At 30.8% G+C, this 15,607-nt stretch overlaps 1 protein-coding gene across 2 annotated transcripts in view; it reads left to right on the top strand.

The window, feature by feature from the left end:
* The first annotated feature begins 1,894 nt into the window (after positions 1-1,894).
* Positions 1,895-15,607, top strand: part of LOC127719515 (metalloreductase STEAP4-like) — a 29,843-nt gene continuing 16,130 nt past the window's right edge. The window contains exons 1-2 of one of the 2 annotated variants that reach the window (XM_052225668.1): positions 1,895-1,926; positions 13,971-14,071. The gene's annotated coding sequence lies outside the window, so the exon portion shown is untranslated. The remainder of the gene's footprint in view (positions 1,927-13,970; positions 14,072-15,607) is intronic. The other variant, XM_052225669.1, reaches the window with a different exon arrangement.

The raw sequence follows: 15,607 nt of genomic DNA, 5'->3' as shown, positions 1-15,607 counted from the left end.
GCATATGTCTTCTGCGATTGACTGAGACATTAATATTTTTACAATTTCAATCTTGTTGATTATTTACTTTTACAAGTGACTTTTTAATCCTTTTGAATGTGTTCCTCATTAGCAGGAGAAAGATGGAAAAAAAGAAGAAGTGGATTAAGAATTTAATGCTTCTTTTTGTTGTTTTATTGGTGTGTAAAAGCGTTAACTGATATACTTGTTTTATGAAGCGCGGAACATTCTACACGTTGGCCCACGATCAACTCTTTAACAACCCTATAGAACTTTGAAATTTAAATCTTATAACAATTTTATGTTTTAACCATGCAATTAAGATTTGAATCAAACTTTTCGTTTCGTTACTTAAATTGGTATTGCTGTAGTTGCGTCATGGAGAGCACGGAAAGTTATTAATCTGGCATTTTATCCGAAAATAGAAATATAATTTTGATGTGTAAAACTCAACCTAGATACCAGGATTAAATTTGTGTACGCCGGACGCACGTTTTGTATACAAAAGACTCATCGGTGACGCTCGAATCAAAAACGGTAAAAAGACCAAATAAAACTGAAGAGCACTGAGGATCAAATTGTCTTGATATTACTATCGTACATTCATAATTGTTTTATTTCGTATTTACAAAATAGAAATGATAGCATTATTATGAAATCGCGTGAAACATCTATTTAATGTAATTAAAGTGAAATATTATTGCACGCTTTAGACGATAAAGACTAAACACATGTTTGCAGATGTCATTGTAGGCCTACCAATCATTCCGGAATCACATAAGTAAGGCTACAAGAAAGTAAAGGTATACTAAAATTAGAATAATGATATAGTTTTAGGAATATACAGTCTATGAACAAAGAAATTAAAGTATTTCTAAAAAAAAAGATAAATAGACCATAACCTGTTAGTAATTCATTTTTATTTTAAAATGATAGATCACGTCCTTTTATGTCTAAAAATATATATGTGACAGAAATCTGTATAGAAAATGCTTAAACAATAGCTTACTATAAACTGTGGATTACTTTTGGTAGAATGCTTAGAAATGTGGGGGAAAATCAGGTTTGAAGACAATCTTTTCCATAAACGTACTTCACAGTACGATCGAATAGATCATGTAGGAAATAGTCACATCAAAACAACAGAAACAATAAATCAAAACCATCAACATGCTTCCATTTCAAAACCAAATAATAGTAGTATGAAACCTTAATTGGTGTACATTACCTTTTTTCAGTTACAAGTTTTACTAAACGAATTCTTTTTTCACTCTTTTCAATCTAGCGTTTTGTAACACAAAAAGTTAAATTATTTCTACAAATATTTATTAAATAAATAAGTTCAAACATTTCCAAAACATTTCTAAACGAGAGGCCAACTTTCAATATTAAAAACAAGTCAGTTATAAATACAATAGGTTAAGCTTTAAATCGCTCCGAGTCTAATCAATTGTACGGTATCACCTGAACTGGTATACATATTCAAACATTAATACATGAAAAAAGTTGTCATAAGGGTTTTTTCTCTTAGCATTTCGATATATTTGGTGTTGATGTCATATCTTTGGTAGTCGCTGTTACATATATTCAAAACGTTTGTTGAAAGTGAAAATTTATATTTTAATAATATAGTGATCTAAGTTCGTGTCTATTGTCAATGTCATAAAAAACATATTTAAACTCAAAACATAAGTTTGGTATCGTCTTTGGTATATCAACAAGTTAGAATTATAAACATACATGTTGCCTCATCAATTTAAATTTAATAAGTGGTTGTATGTCACTCTAACCTGACTGATGTATAGTTGTTTAAATTACAGATTAAAAGCCCAGGAATTGAATTTTGATTGACAGGGGAAATACGTTAAAAGAACTTTCACATCTATAGCTATTAACGGAAGAAAGATACAGGTGTTGTACATCAAGGTAAGTGGTTTTGTTAATCATGTTAATGTTATATTCATTTTAACATACTAATGTAAAATAACGAGATATATACTAGTTAAACATTGATGCGACTTAAAACAGACATATAAGTGTATTTAAAATTTGAACTTGTTTAATTCAAAATTCTTATAATAGATATGAAAAAATATAAAAATAAAAGGTGTGGTATGATTGCCAATTAGACAAATATCTAGTAAACCAATGCAAATGACGAGGATATGGTACAATCTCATGGATATAAAACAACGAATGTTTTACATTTATGGAATAGCATTTGATTGAAATTTAAGGTCAGTACGATTGATTTATAAATAGATGCTCATACAACATCTAGTGGCTAAATTACATAGAGTTTCGGAGAGAAAACATGCATATATGATGTAAAGATAACTGTGTTACTAGACCTAGACGCTGTGTGCCAACTGTCAGCTCCTTTTTATGCTATGCATTACAAATCTAGCTTTCATACTTTTTTTTATTATAAAACCAGCATGGGACAAAATAGGACCATTGAATTTAATGTAACAAACGACATATCACACCTATAAAATCAGAAATAGTCGATGGATTAATTGAAGTTTAAAAATTGAATAATGATACCACATCTTTGACTATAAATCAACATTCTTTTTTTGTAAGACATTTATATTTTAATTGAAAGGTTATCCGGTTTAGTTTTAATAGTATTTTCTACAAATAAACATTTATCTCAGTCCATTATCTAAAGGTGGTAAAAGCATAACTCCAACCATAAATATAAGTGTCCAGTATCAAAATGTCTTATGTTGATAAAACATAGTTAAAATACCAAAATAAATAATGTTTCAATTTTGGATATGATTCTTAACTCACTTTAATTTAAATTCTTACTCAACATAGTTATCAGAAAAAAATGACCATACAAACTACATTATAATAGAGTTGAGCTTAGGTATTTAGTACCGATACATCCATGCCATTTTAGAATATTCATAAAGTTCGAACCAAAATGACTATTTTTGTAAATTTTAAATAAGGAAATGCCTGTAACATGTCAGTAATATGACAGTTGTTTTCTATTCGTTTGATGGTTTTTTTTTTTTTTTTTTGGTTTTTTTTTTCATTTGATTTTGCCATATGATTAAGGATTTTCCGTTTTGAATTTTCCTTGGAGTTCACTAATTGTGTTATTATACTTTTTTACCATTTTCCTGTCTTTAACATGCCAGTATTTGACTTGACAATAATGTGAATGGGGTATATGCATAGCATTAGAGGCATACCCTGTCTACTAACCCAACCTCAATCTGCCTATGTACTTGCATTGGGGTGATTTTATTGAACATCTATTTTCAAAGTGAAATTTCAACACAAATTCTGATCATCAATAAATATAGCCACTCAAAACAAAGTGATGTCTATTTTTTCCCTAAAAAAAAGGCGGATACATTATGTTTTTAACTAAAAGAGAATGTAAAGCTGATCAAAGATACATAATGGGTATCGACTATTTGCCATATTCTAATTTTAATGTATTAATATATTACTACCAGTTTTTGGTGTGGTTCGTGTTGCTCAGTCTTTAGTTTTCTATGTTGTTTTATTTCTACTGTTGTTTGTCTCTGTCTTTTTCTTTTTTTAGCCATGGCGTTGTCAGTATATTTTCTGCGTATTAGTTTAAATGTCCCTTTGGTATCTTTCGCCTCTCTTTTACTCATATTGACATTAAGTTCTTACTTAAAGATGTTTCGATAAATTTTTATGTTGCATTGTTAATGATCCCTAAGAGACATTTTTAATGACTAAAAGTAACATTTCAATGTTAACGCATTGGTGTGCAAGAACATTCTGAGTTTACTTTAAGTTCAGTTAACTTTATCACTGTATAACTGAACTGTATAATGATAAATATGATGTTTTGTTTTTAATGTCGTATAAATTTTTTTTTATATTTTATTAATGGCTTATCTTACTATAATACTATACTTGTAATATTTATTTTTATTGACAGTGAGTAAACTAATTGTCGATAACTGAAACATCTTCATGATTTCAAGATAAACCATATCCATTGTATTGGTAAAAAAAATAGACTTGAGTGTCCTATCTTTATACATTTTAATAAAACAAAAATGCAGATCATAACTCTAAATAATTATTTTAAATCAAATGATGGTAACTTCATTTAAAAACTTCAAATAAATTATGGAATACTGTCAAACAAAATGACTGTTTCGAGTGGATGTTTATGAAATCTAAACTAAAACTAACTGCAACTGTAAATAGCATTTTTACATTTGTGGTTTAAGAAGGTAAGTTACTGATTTTATTTTAAATGATCTTTAAAATATTTGATATGTATCGTAGAAGTTGCTTATTCTATAATATTTTATTTTAACGACTTTATATTATTAAACAAATTTTATTAAGCTCCTCGAAAAAAGTCAGGAGTCCGTTCATTCGTATTTCCATATGTCCATGGTCCAATCAAAATCTCGAGTTTCCTTGATTTAATTAAAACGACATTTATTTTGATGGAAAAGAGAGACGGAAGATACCAAGATGACAAATTGACAACGCCATGACAAAAAAACGATAAATGACCAAAAGACAATAATAATATTTAAAACACAACATAGAAAACTAGTTATAAAGACTGAGCAAAAAAAATCCCATCAAAAACCAAACAATATGGAGAAAGAGAATACGTCTTCTGATTTAGGGGTAAATGTTTTTGAGTTCAAGTTCACTATAACTTATAATAGAAAAAAACTAAAGAAATGCAATGCGATGAGATCTTGAGTTTCCCTTGCTTAACTGATTTTTTAGATTTTAGGAAATAAAGAGGAGGGTAAGACGCCTTTCAATTTTCTGGTCAATAGATCAATAGTCATGATCAATGTGACGATGAATATAATTTTTTTAAACAGTGGTTCCAGATTATTTTTATTATTAAAATGAACATGTGAAGATGGTTATATAAGGAATGCAAATGTTCTCATCATTGTTAAAGATAAAGGTCAAGGTCACAATTGCTACGAATAGACAGAAAACCAGACATTTATGTTCAACTTACTTTCTCATAGTGATTACGTTAGTTGGATTTTTATAAAAACCAGGAAAGGAGTACAAGGCTTGTGGATTTCGAGGTCAGTAGGTCAAATTTGAAGGTACTAGGATGAAAAATGGACAGCTATACTATGTATAAAATTCTTTAAAATCTAGATTTTCTAGAAAAAAATTTCTTTACTATGGCTTTTTACTTTTCATGAACAAACCTCAAATATCAAGAAAGATATGAGTCATTTTTAATTTCAGCAGCGAATATCGTTTTTCGGTTATATTTTTTTTTTATCTGAACGATCCTTCTAATGAATATCACAATATATATCAAATGTGTGATATCTACTTTAATCGGGCTTCTTGAATAACTTCCAGCAAGTAAGCTCGATTACAAATGTTTAGGCAGGTAAATATTCAAAACGTATTTGAACACCTTCTTTTAAAACTTTTAAATAACAAATCTGCATAATAAGATTAAGAATGGAAATGGGGAATGTGTCAAAGAGACAACAACCCGACCATAGAACAGACAACAGCAGAAGGTCACCAACAGGTCTTCAATGCAGCGAGAAATTCCCGCACCCGGAGGCGTCCTTCAGCTGGCCCCTAAACAAATATATATACTAGTTCAGTGATAATGAACGCCTTACTAAACTCCAAATTGTACACAAGAAACTAAAATTAAAAATAATACAAGACTGACAAAGGCTAGAGGCTCCTGACTTGGGACAGGCGCAAAAATGCGGCGGGGTTAAACATGTTTATGAGATCTCAACCCTCCCCCTATACCTCTAGCCAATGTAGAAAAGTAAACGCATAACAATACGCACATTAAAATTCAGTTCAAGAGAAGTCCGAGTCTGATGTCAGAAGATGTAACCAAAGAAAATAAACAAAATGACAATAATACATAAATAACAACAGACTACTAGCAGTTAACTGACATGCCAGCTCCAGACTTCAATTAAACTGATTGAAAGATTATGTCTTCATCATATGAATATCAGGCACAATCCTTCCCGTTAGGGGTTTAGTATCATACCATCATAATATTAATGAGAAGAACATAACCCGTGTCATGCCAACAACAGGTTTTTAAATAAATGTGTTTAGTGCCGATGCAAAGACCCTATAAGTGAATCAATATTAACGCCAAAATATGCAATCTTTAATGACCTGACAACAGTATCGTAACTATATCCCTTCTTAATAAGTCTATTTAAAGGTTTTGTTAGCTTCAGAGGTGAATACTGACATTTTTGTGCTTTATAAAGAATATTTCCATAAACAATTGGATGTGAAATACATGAACGTATAAGAAGTCTGCATGTTGAGCTATATTTACGAATGATGTCCTTATACCGATGATAAAATTTAGTAAATGTTTTGACTAGTTTGTGATATCGAAAACCCTGGTGTAATAATTTTTCAGTAATACATAAATTTCTCTCGTTAAAATCTAAAACATTGTTACATACACGAGCGAATCGTACAAGTTGAGATATATAAACACCGTAAGATGGTGACAATGGAACGTCACCATCTAAAAATGGATAATTAACGATAGGAAATGAAAAATCATCTCTTTTATCATATATTTTAGTATTAAGCTTTCCGTTAATGATATAGATGTCAAGATCGAGGAAAGGGCAGTGGTCATTGTTAGTATTAGCTTTATTTAAAGTAAGTTCAACAGGATAAATATCTTTAGTATACATTCTAAAGTCGTCATTATTGAGAGCCAAAATATCATCCAAATATCTAAAAGTATTATTAAATTTGTGTATCAGATGTTGTTTCGATTGGTCTTTGCTGTTTTTTGTCATAAATTGTAACTCATAGCAATACAAAAAAAGGTCCGCAATAAGTGGTGCACAGTTAGTCCCCATTGGAATTCCGATAACCTGACGATATACGGAATCTGCAAAGCGAACAAAAATGTTATCTAGTAAAAATTCAAGGGCATATATAGTATCAAAGCATGTCCAATTGACATAGTTTTTTTGTTTATTGCTACTAAAAAATAACCTAAAAGAGTTTGAACATATATATTCACATTCTGACTTTTTAAATGCCCATTTAATTAGGTGTGTGAATTTTTTCTTAATGAGAATGTGAGGCAATGTGGTATATAGTGTAGAAAAATCAAAACTTTGAACAGATTCAAAATCACCAATATATGCATGCAATTTATCAAGTACTTCCAACGAGTTCTTGACACTCCAAAAGTAATTAATTCCACTATTTTCGAAGGCCTTATTTGAACAATTTATTATCAGGTTTTTGATTGTACCAAGTGTACTGGTAAGAAGAATAGACAATTTAGTAGTGGAACAATGGCTTGAAGACGAAATGAATCTATATTTGAAAGGTGTTTTGTGTAGCTTCGGAAGCCAGTACATAGTTGGGACTTTCATTGTATTTGGTTCTGCTTGTAAAGCGGTAGCTAAAAGTTTATGTTTGTTACAGATGTCGTTTTCTGAAAATGGAGTCAGTTGGAATGTTGGTGAATTGGTGATTTCTTTTTTCAGAACCTCAATGTAAAATTTAAGTCAAACAATAATAATATTATTAGCAGCTTTATCGGCCGGGACAAAAACAAATTCCTTGGCTAGTTCTTTTAGTTTATGTTTGATACGAGAAATAGGTTTATTGTGGTTATTGTTAAGAGTAAAATGTTCTTTAAAATGTTGAATACGTATATCAACTATGTTCATTACTGATTTAAAAAAAGAGTCCAAAGATTTTTTGTCAGCTTTTTCCCGTTTTATCCATTTCAAACAGTAAGTATGGAGTGAGTCGTGGATGATATTACGACACTCATTCCAATTAATAATTGACGGGGGACGATATTTAGGTCCTTTACTGAGGAATGATTTTAACTCTCGGTCTTGAACGATGTTAAGATATCCTGTTATAACATGGGAAATGGGTCCATAAATGTATTCGGAATTACTGCAATTACATGAAGTAGGTGTATTTTCACTGATATTAACATCTTTACACAATTGGCTATAATTAAACACAAATTTCCGGGTAGATTTCTTGTAAATATAACATATAAGAGGGAGCTCAGTATTATCAAAATATCCCGGAATTTGTTCTTTAACAGAATGGTCGTTAAAAATACTGGCAATTTTACAAAATCAAAACCTTTATTGACATACTTTATTTTAATAAACTGTTTTTTATGATCTTCAGGGCGATCAATTTTGGGAAACAGTTTAGAATAACAATATGCCATTATAATTTGAACGATTTCATACTTAGGACTGCTATATGAAATTGTGTTGCAATCCTCTAAAATTTTATTTAACTTATTAACCGGTAATGAACAGAGCTTTGTTAACAGATAATGTCTGCCGTTGTTTTTTGAAATAGAAATTAGGTCCGAAATATTGGTATGATTGGTCCGAAATTTTCTTTGATTGCGATTTTTTCTACGACCATGAGAACGGTTTTTACGAACAGTTTTAGAAACTATATCCAAAATGTTAACAGAATCGGTTCTTGATATATTACCAATTCCCATGATATTATCATTAAGACCGAGAGGGTAGACTGTCTGTAATTTTTTAATCCAATTTAATTCAATCATTTTCCACGATCGTACAAACTTTGAATGAGATCCACCAGGCTGCTTATTTACTACTTCTAAAGGTTGAACTGCTAAATATTTAATAGGATGATTGTGCTTCTTAAGGTGTTGATAAATGATACTTTTGAATTTATTGGGTCTTTTAAAACGATACAGATGTTCTTGAGTGCGTTTAGATAAATATCATGCTTTGATAAAGGAAGTCCCAGCCTTGACAATAGTACAATTCGTTAATCTTTATACTGAAAACTGATAATTTAAATCTACCACTTCAATCATTCCCAATTGGAATTAGTTGAATCAAATATTTTTCTTTCGATTACATAAACCAAATAAAATCTTAGTGGGAAATAATGCACTGTTTGATATTCATGTCAGTATAGTCTATGTGTAATATTTGTTAACATAAGATGTGGCAGTCAAAATAAATTGACATGTAAAGTTTAAAGCATTTACATTACATTACAAGTATGTGATTCATGATATCCTGGCTATAACAAAATACTTCCTTGTTATCATTCTACAATTATAAACACTTTAGTGTTATCAAACTAAACAGTAAATATGTTGGTAAAACCACCATGCTATACGTCTATATAAAAAAGCACCTAGGGAAACTTTAAATGTTTTATACATGTTTTGAAATCTAACAATCGGGAAGAGAGTACAGCTGATAAGTAAGTAGAAGGATCATTTGTTTGTTTGTAGTACAATGATTTTATTGTAAATGAAACTACCAATTATGTGACATCATAATGAATGAGTAGCTACCACTCGCAGCAAATGAAATAACTGGTTAATTGTGAAGAACATTTATTGTAAACCTAAAAGTGGTTTAAATATTTTTTACAATCTGACTAAGCTTTGTATAAAAACGCCCACAATATGGAGGCATGTGTAAATATCACTGGTGTAATGTCCAACTCTTCTCGGCATAAGGAATATTCATTATATTATACCCAATTTTTGTAAGCTGTACAAAAAGAACAACACTCGAAATACGCTTATAACAAGAACATAAGTTAGATGTTATGGAATCTTTAAAAAGGGATCTTTAACATCATGACCTCCAAAACCTGCTACACCTGTTGCGTCGACAGGGTACGCGTCTCTTGATAAAAAAATTAAAATCCTGAGGATAAAATGAGTTTGAATATCCCTTTGGTATCTTCCGCCTCTCTTTTGAAAAATAGAAAACTTGCATTTTGTTGAAAACAGAACTAAAACTTAAGTACGCAATCAAGTTGAAAAAGGATTAATGTACGCACTTACATGATGTACAGTCCTGTTTGACTGAATGTTGATTTGCATGGTGAATGATTCATGCATAATAGGAGATGCCTTCCCTATCGACGCACTCTGTGTAGCTGATTTTGGGGTTCATGCAATTCCCTCAAGTTTTGTTTGGTACCTTTATTTGTCATTTTGATTCTTAATCGGTTTATGCGATTTGAACATCGGTAAAATATTGTAACTTTAACTAAACGAACATATAACACTACACAGTTACTACCTCAAATTTACAGTTTAACTACGAATAATGAATTGTATTACTGTCATGCATTCTTAAGTTTTAGTTCTGTTTTCAACAAAATGCAAGTTTTCTATTTTGAGTTAATATCTCAAAGTTGATACGATATACCAGAGCATGCGTGTTTTAATATTTCCTAAATATAGGGTTGATGTAGGGTTGCTGTTTACAAGTAAGCTATTGAACCAAGGGTTCCTATGGGTTAAGTTTAAGTCATCCCTTCGATGTTTTACGGCTACAATCATTATTTGGTTGATCTGTGACACAGATGACTACGGATATTATGTTCCAATTGTCGTAGCCACAATTCAGTCCTCTTCTCTTCGATTGTGACATCATCTAATTAAACTTATTAACGAACTTGTGCTTACCATTAGCAACACGACTGATGCCACTGGTAGAACAGGATCTACACATCCTTCTAGGAGACCCAATATCGCCTCCGTTTTTTTGTGGAGTTTGTTTTGTTCAGTGTATAGTATTGTATGTAGTGTTTTGTAAACTATCGTTATTCTATTCGCAGTTTTTCATTTTTGCTATGGTTTTGTCTGTTTATCTTCGTCTTATGAATTTTTATGCCCCTAAGGCATTGTATATCTCTTCTTTTCTTTTAGTACCGAATCATTGACTCTTAATCGGGAACAAAATTATTTGAACTAAAATTTACCCTAATGGTAGTAATTTTCTCAATTGAATTGTTTCATATTTTTCATGTCGCGGCCTCGTATAGCCGACCATACGGTATTGGTTTTTCTCATTGTTGAAGGCCGTACTGTTGCCTATAATTGCTTACATCCACTTATTTAAACTTTGGTGGATAGTTGTCTCATTGGCAATCATACCACATCTCCTTTACATTAAACCAAAAGTTAACCTACGATAAACAAAACCTTTAAACTGATAAGAGATATACGGATAGATTAGCATAAGTGGGACATACATGTTTCCAAGACTTCCAGTTTTAAACTTGTTTTAAAATTAATCATTAAAAAAATACGATAATATCTTAAAATCATACTCTGTTGCATAGTAAATATTGATAATTGTTTATTTTGTCTGTATTGGTAGAATGGACATCCCCTATGTAGCCCGGTAGTTAGGCTTTTTGTTAAATTCTGTTTAATTCCCCAGAAGAACGGTTATATTTCAGTTTTACTCCCCAGAAGCACGGTTATATTTCAAACAACCGAGATTACTAACTAAATTAATCGGTTCTTTCTGAATAAGAGAAAGAGTTCATGAAATATAATGTTATTCATTATAAGTTAATGCTGATAAATGACGTTCTTTTATGATTAACGTATGTCGGTGTCAGAAAAACGTAATACAAACCTTGGGCTTATTTTGATTCATAAATTTATTTAAGTGCATAAGCGTGTTACATAATAAAACATTTTTTACGATAAATTTAGTCAGCACGATTAGATTACATCTGAAATAAATAAAACAAAAGGGTTTGATATCAATATTCCCGTGCATTTTACTTGAATAGGTTTAGCTGCTACGCTTGACAAATGTAATAACAATAAAAATTGGGATCGTTAAATGTACATATGAAAAAGAAAAAAAGAAAAGATTCAATTTTTTAAAGTACGAAAAATGCGACAGTATCAGGTTTGCAATAATAAAAACTTGCATTCATAATTTTAGTTAAGGTATGACTGTAACATTTTTTCTGTCTATGAAGAAATAAGATAAAAAATGTGTTGCACACTGAATAACTCGCGTGGCGGGTTATTTAAAAGTGTGCACCACATTTTTGAGGTTATTTCGAATAGACAGAAAAAATATCACAGTCACTCCTTATAATTCAATTCTAAATTCCAGTTTTAAGGAGTAAATCATGAAGAAAACCTTGATGACGTCAGGGTCACATGACAAAATTATGTCTATGAGCTGATAGACAAAACACTTTCAGCCAGTCTAAAGACGTGTTACATCCAAAATTAAATGATTAGTAATTATCCTTCAGAAAATGTTTGCAAACGCGTTAAATAAATATCTCATTTTTGGCAGAGGTCATGGATTCGCAATAATAATTGCACGCAATAATTTCTGAATTAACAGTATATATGTTTTAAGAATTATTGTTGCATTTTAACTGAAATACGACAGTTCAAATTATATTCTTTTTCACAGAAATTTTACAAATAACACCATAATAATTCTGATTCGGTTGTAGTATCATACCACAGTCTTTCATTCGATTCTGTGTAATTCAGAGGGTTCTCTTGTCTGTTAATATCAATAAACTCATCATAGATACCAGGATTAAAACTTTGTACGCCAGACGCCCGTATCGTTTACAAAAGACTCCTCAGTGACGTTCGAATCAAAAGAGTTAAAAATGCCGAATGAAGTTGAAGAGCATTGAGGACCCTAAATGTTTTGCCTGATACAGCTAAGGTAATCTATTCCTGGGGTAGAAGATCCTTAGTTTTTCGATCAAAGGAGAGAAAGGCAGATTTGTGATTCTTTTAAATCATCTCTGTCGTAATTGGTGTATCTTTATAAGATAGATTTCCAGATAAGCTGTAAGTTCCGTGTTTTTATTAGGTAATCGAACTAGTTACTTTTGCTACTAAAACCAATATATTCTAAAATAAGACAAATCGTTTACCTAAACCTCTATATCATTTGATAAATTGATATCATGAATTGTCAATTGTATAATAAGTGTTATCGTTGATAATTTAGGAAACTATGGTGGGAATATGATTCCACGTTAAGAAATTAATTAAAATAAGTATATCACTGCCGGTGTTTTCTTGAAGTTTTATTCATTGGTTATATAGTTGATCTTTACATTCTTCTTTCGGACTGAATAAGAATCAACAGATTTATTGAGTAAACGTTAATGAAACAATAGCCCAACTCAACAACAAAATGTGGAACGAAATTTAAGTTCAACATACAACCACCAACAATAGCCAGGTGTTTTTCTATTATATAGCAATCTTTCCTAGTCTGAAACTTATCGAGATGAAAAGGGAAAGGTTGATGGCTCGAAAACTCCGCCAAATGTAAATGCTTCTTTTCAAAAACAGGAACTTCGTAAGTAGATGTTTAAGTAAATCATTTTGTTTGTTCTTCGTAATCTTCCCATTCTTCAAAGAATTTGATCTTGATAATAGATCGTTGGAGCTCTGCCAAATTTCAATGATATTCATACAACTTCTCCGACCTAGGTAGATTTAGATCTTGATATAGCATTGATACACTTGACAATTTGTAAAGACCTAATTGGATACGTTTTCCGACGGTAGTTGTTGCAATGAAGGAAGTCTCTTTTATTCATATTGAAAACCTTCCGGGACTTCATTTAACGAAGCATTCATTAGATAGAAGATTTACTGCAGTCATCGCTATACTTAGTCATTTATTGAATTAATTCGGGAATGTTCGGAGAGCCGACAACCTTGCTTTGGAAGTTGATTCATATTCAGCTGTAAAACATTGAATTGATCTCATTTGCTTGATATTATGAATTTCCTTTTCCTTTTTGTTGTGACTGGCACGAAGGAACGCTTACTAAATTAAAACAAAATGATCAGACAACAAAAGGTCTTTTCACATCAATTTTCTCAATAACTACTACGAGAAAGTGGAAAGTCCTAAATATTTATTCTGAGTGTATGGTCTATCGCTTAAAGACGAAATATAGCAACGTAATATAGCCATCTGTATCACACCTTTCTCTTCGTAATCAAATTAATGTCAATTTATTTTAAACAAGCATGTATGATTCCAAATATAAATCCATGATCTGCTTTGATATGACAACAAATGAATGTTGACACAATCATTACTGTGTTAAATGTTATGTCTGATATCAAGCTGTTTAAATTACAGGTTGAAAAGACAGTAATTGAATTTTGATTGACATTTCGAATTCGGTTAACAGATCTTTCTCATCTATAAACGGAAGAAAGTAAAAGGTGTTACTTATACAGGTCAGTTTGCTATTTAAGTGTTAAATTCGTTAGAACATAGTTAATTTAGATAACAAGAAAATATTTTTGTATTAATAAACAATCTGTGTGTTATATGTCGATGCGACAGAAATGGAACTATACTATATAACCAGAAAAATACCTCAGTATATTTTAAATTGATATCAATGATTAGTTGTCTTAATTAAAATAATTCAAAATATGATTAATACATTGTCAAAGCTATGCTGTATAAAATCATGATTTTTACTTTGAGGGATAATACTTGACTCAGCATGATATCCAAAGAACGGTGGTGTACCTTTGCTGATAAATAAGTTATTTGCTTACTCTTACAATTCTTAATTGTGTTTTTAATCTTACAAAATACAATTAACATTATCATTCTTGTTAAAGCTGTCAAATCAATGTTCACCGATTTGACCAAAATTCTCATATTCTATTGATAGCATTTTAAAACTATTATCCAAATTACAGAAAGTTCAAAAGAAACAATTGATAATGCATGGGGTCGCTAAATGTATCAGCAGTTCGTACGTGTTTTAGAACAGGCGCCATCTAATCATCCATCAAGATGACCTCCGAAGACTGTCGACAGTCACATAACCAGATATAAACATAAATATAAATATAAATATATAGCGAGCACGTGCAGTCGGATTTTTCTAGGCCTGTTTGATTTCATGTGATAGGTTAAAATGTATGTAAACCATCGTTTTACATGTTTAAGAATGATTTTTATGGTTCGGATCAGTCAACGAAATGGTTATTCCTTGTGGTTCCTTTTTTCGCTTTTCAATGTTGACATTCTTTTCTTTTTAATGAGTGAACCACAGGATGAACTATTGCGAACCAATTTCCTCTAACGGTCAAATTAAAAGGTTGCATGAATACGGGTTCAAATGAGAAGAATAGATAACTTGCTAGTCAATAATATGCCAGTGGTGTTTTTAGCTTGTCATGACCAAATTGGACCAAACTGACTGCTCATTGCGAAATTTTATTTCTTTATTCCGTTTTTATAAATGTTTCAAACATTTGTTATGTCGAATTCATAGCTAATGCCCAATTAAGAATTGAACTGTCATGGTTATCATTCGTAAGTTCCATTTGATGGGCATCTTAACATTTATCAAATAAGTTACACCAAATGACTTTCACAAGAAGTCTACCCATGTTTATTTCAAGAACCATTGCAAATTAGTCAATGTACTTACTAGTAATGAATACTTAACAACAATATATTTCTAAATAAATATCTTTCAAATCGATTTGGTATATATAACGAATATCAGTTCTATGAATGATTTATCGTCGTCTATTTTCTAAAATAAAAGTTCCATTTCAGTCATGATCTCTTTATTGTGATTTGGTGTAGGCAAGTGCTCGATAACTAAAATGATATACGGTAGAAGCGCATTTATCCGTTTGAATTCGTCTTTATCCTGATTAGCCAATAAATTTCACAAATGAGAAATTTGTCTTCTCAATTTGTATGTGTTAATCATTAGTCACTACAAACAATGTACAGGCAGA

This window comes from Mytilus californianus, unplaced genomic scaffold (genome assembly GCF_021869535.1).
Source record: "Mytilus californianus isolate M0D057914Y unplaced genomic scaffold, xbMytCali1.0.p SCAF_11, whole genome shotgun sequence".
Classification (NCBI taxonomy): Eukaryota; Metazoa; Mollusca; class Bivalvia; order Mytilida; family Mytilidae; genus Mytilus; species Mytilus californianus.
Note: the sequence above shows the minus strand (reverse complement) of the source record. Positions and strands in the feature narration are given on the sequence as shown.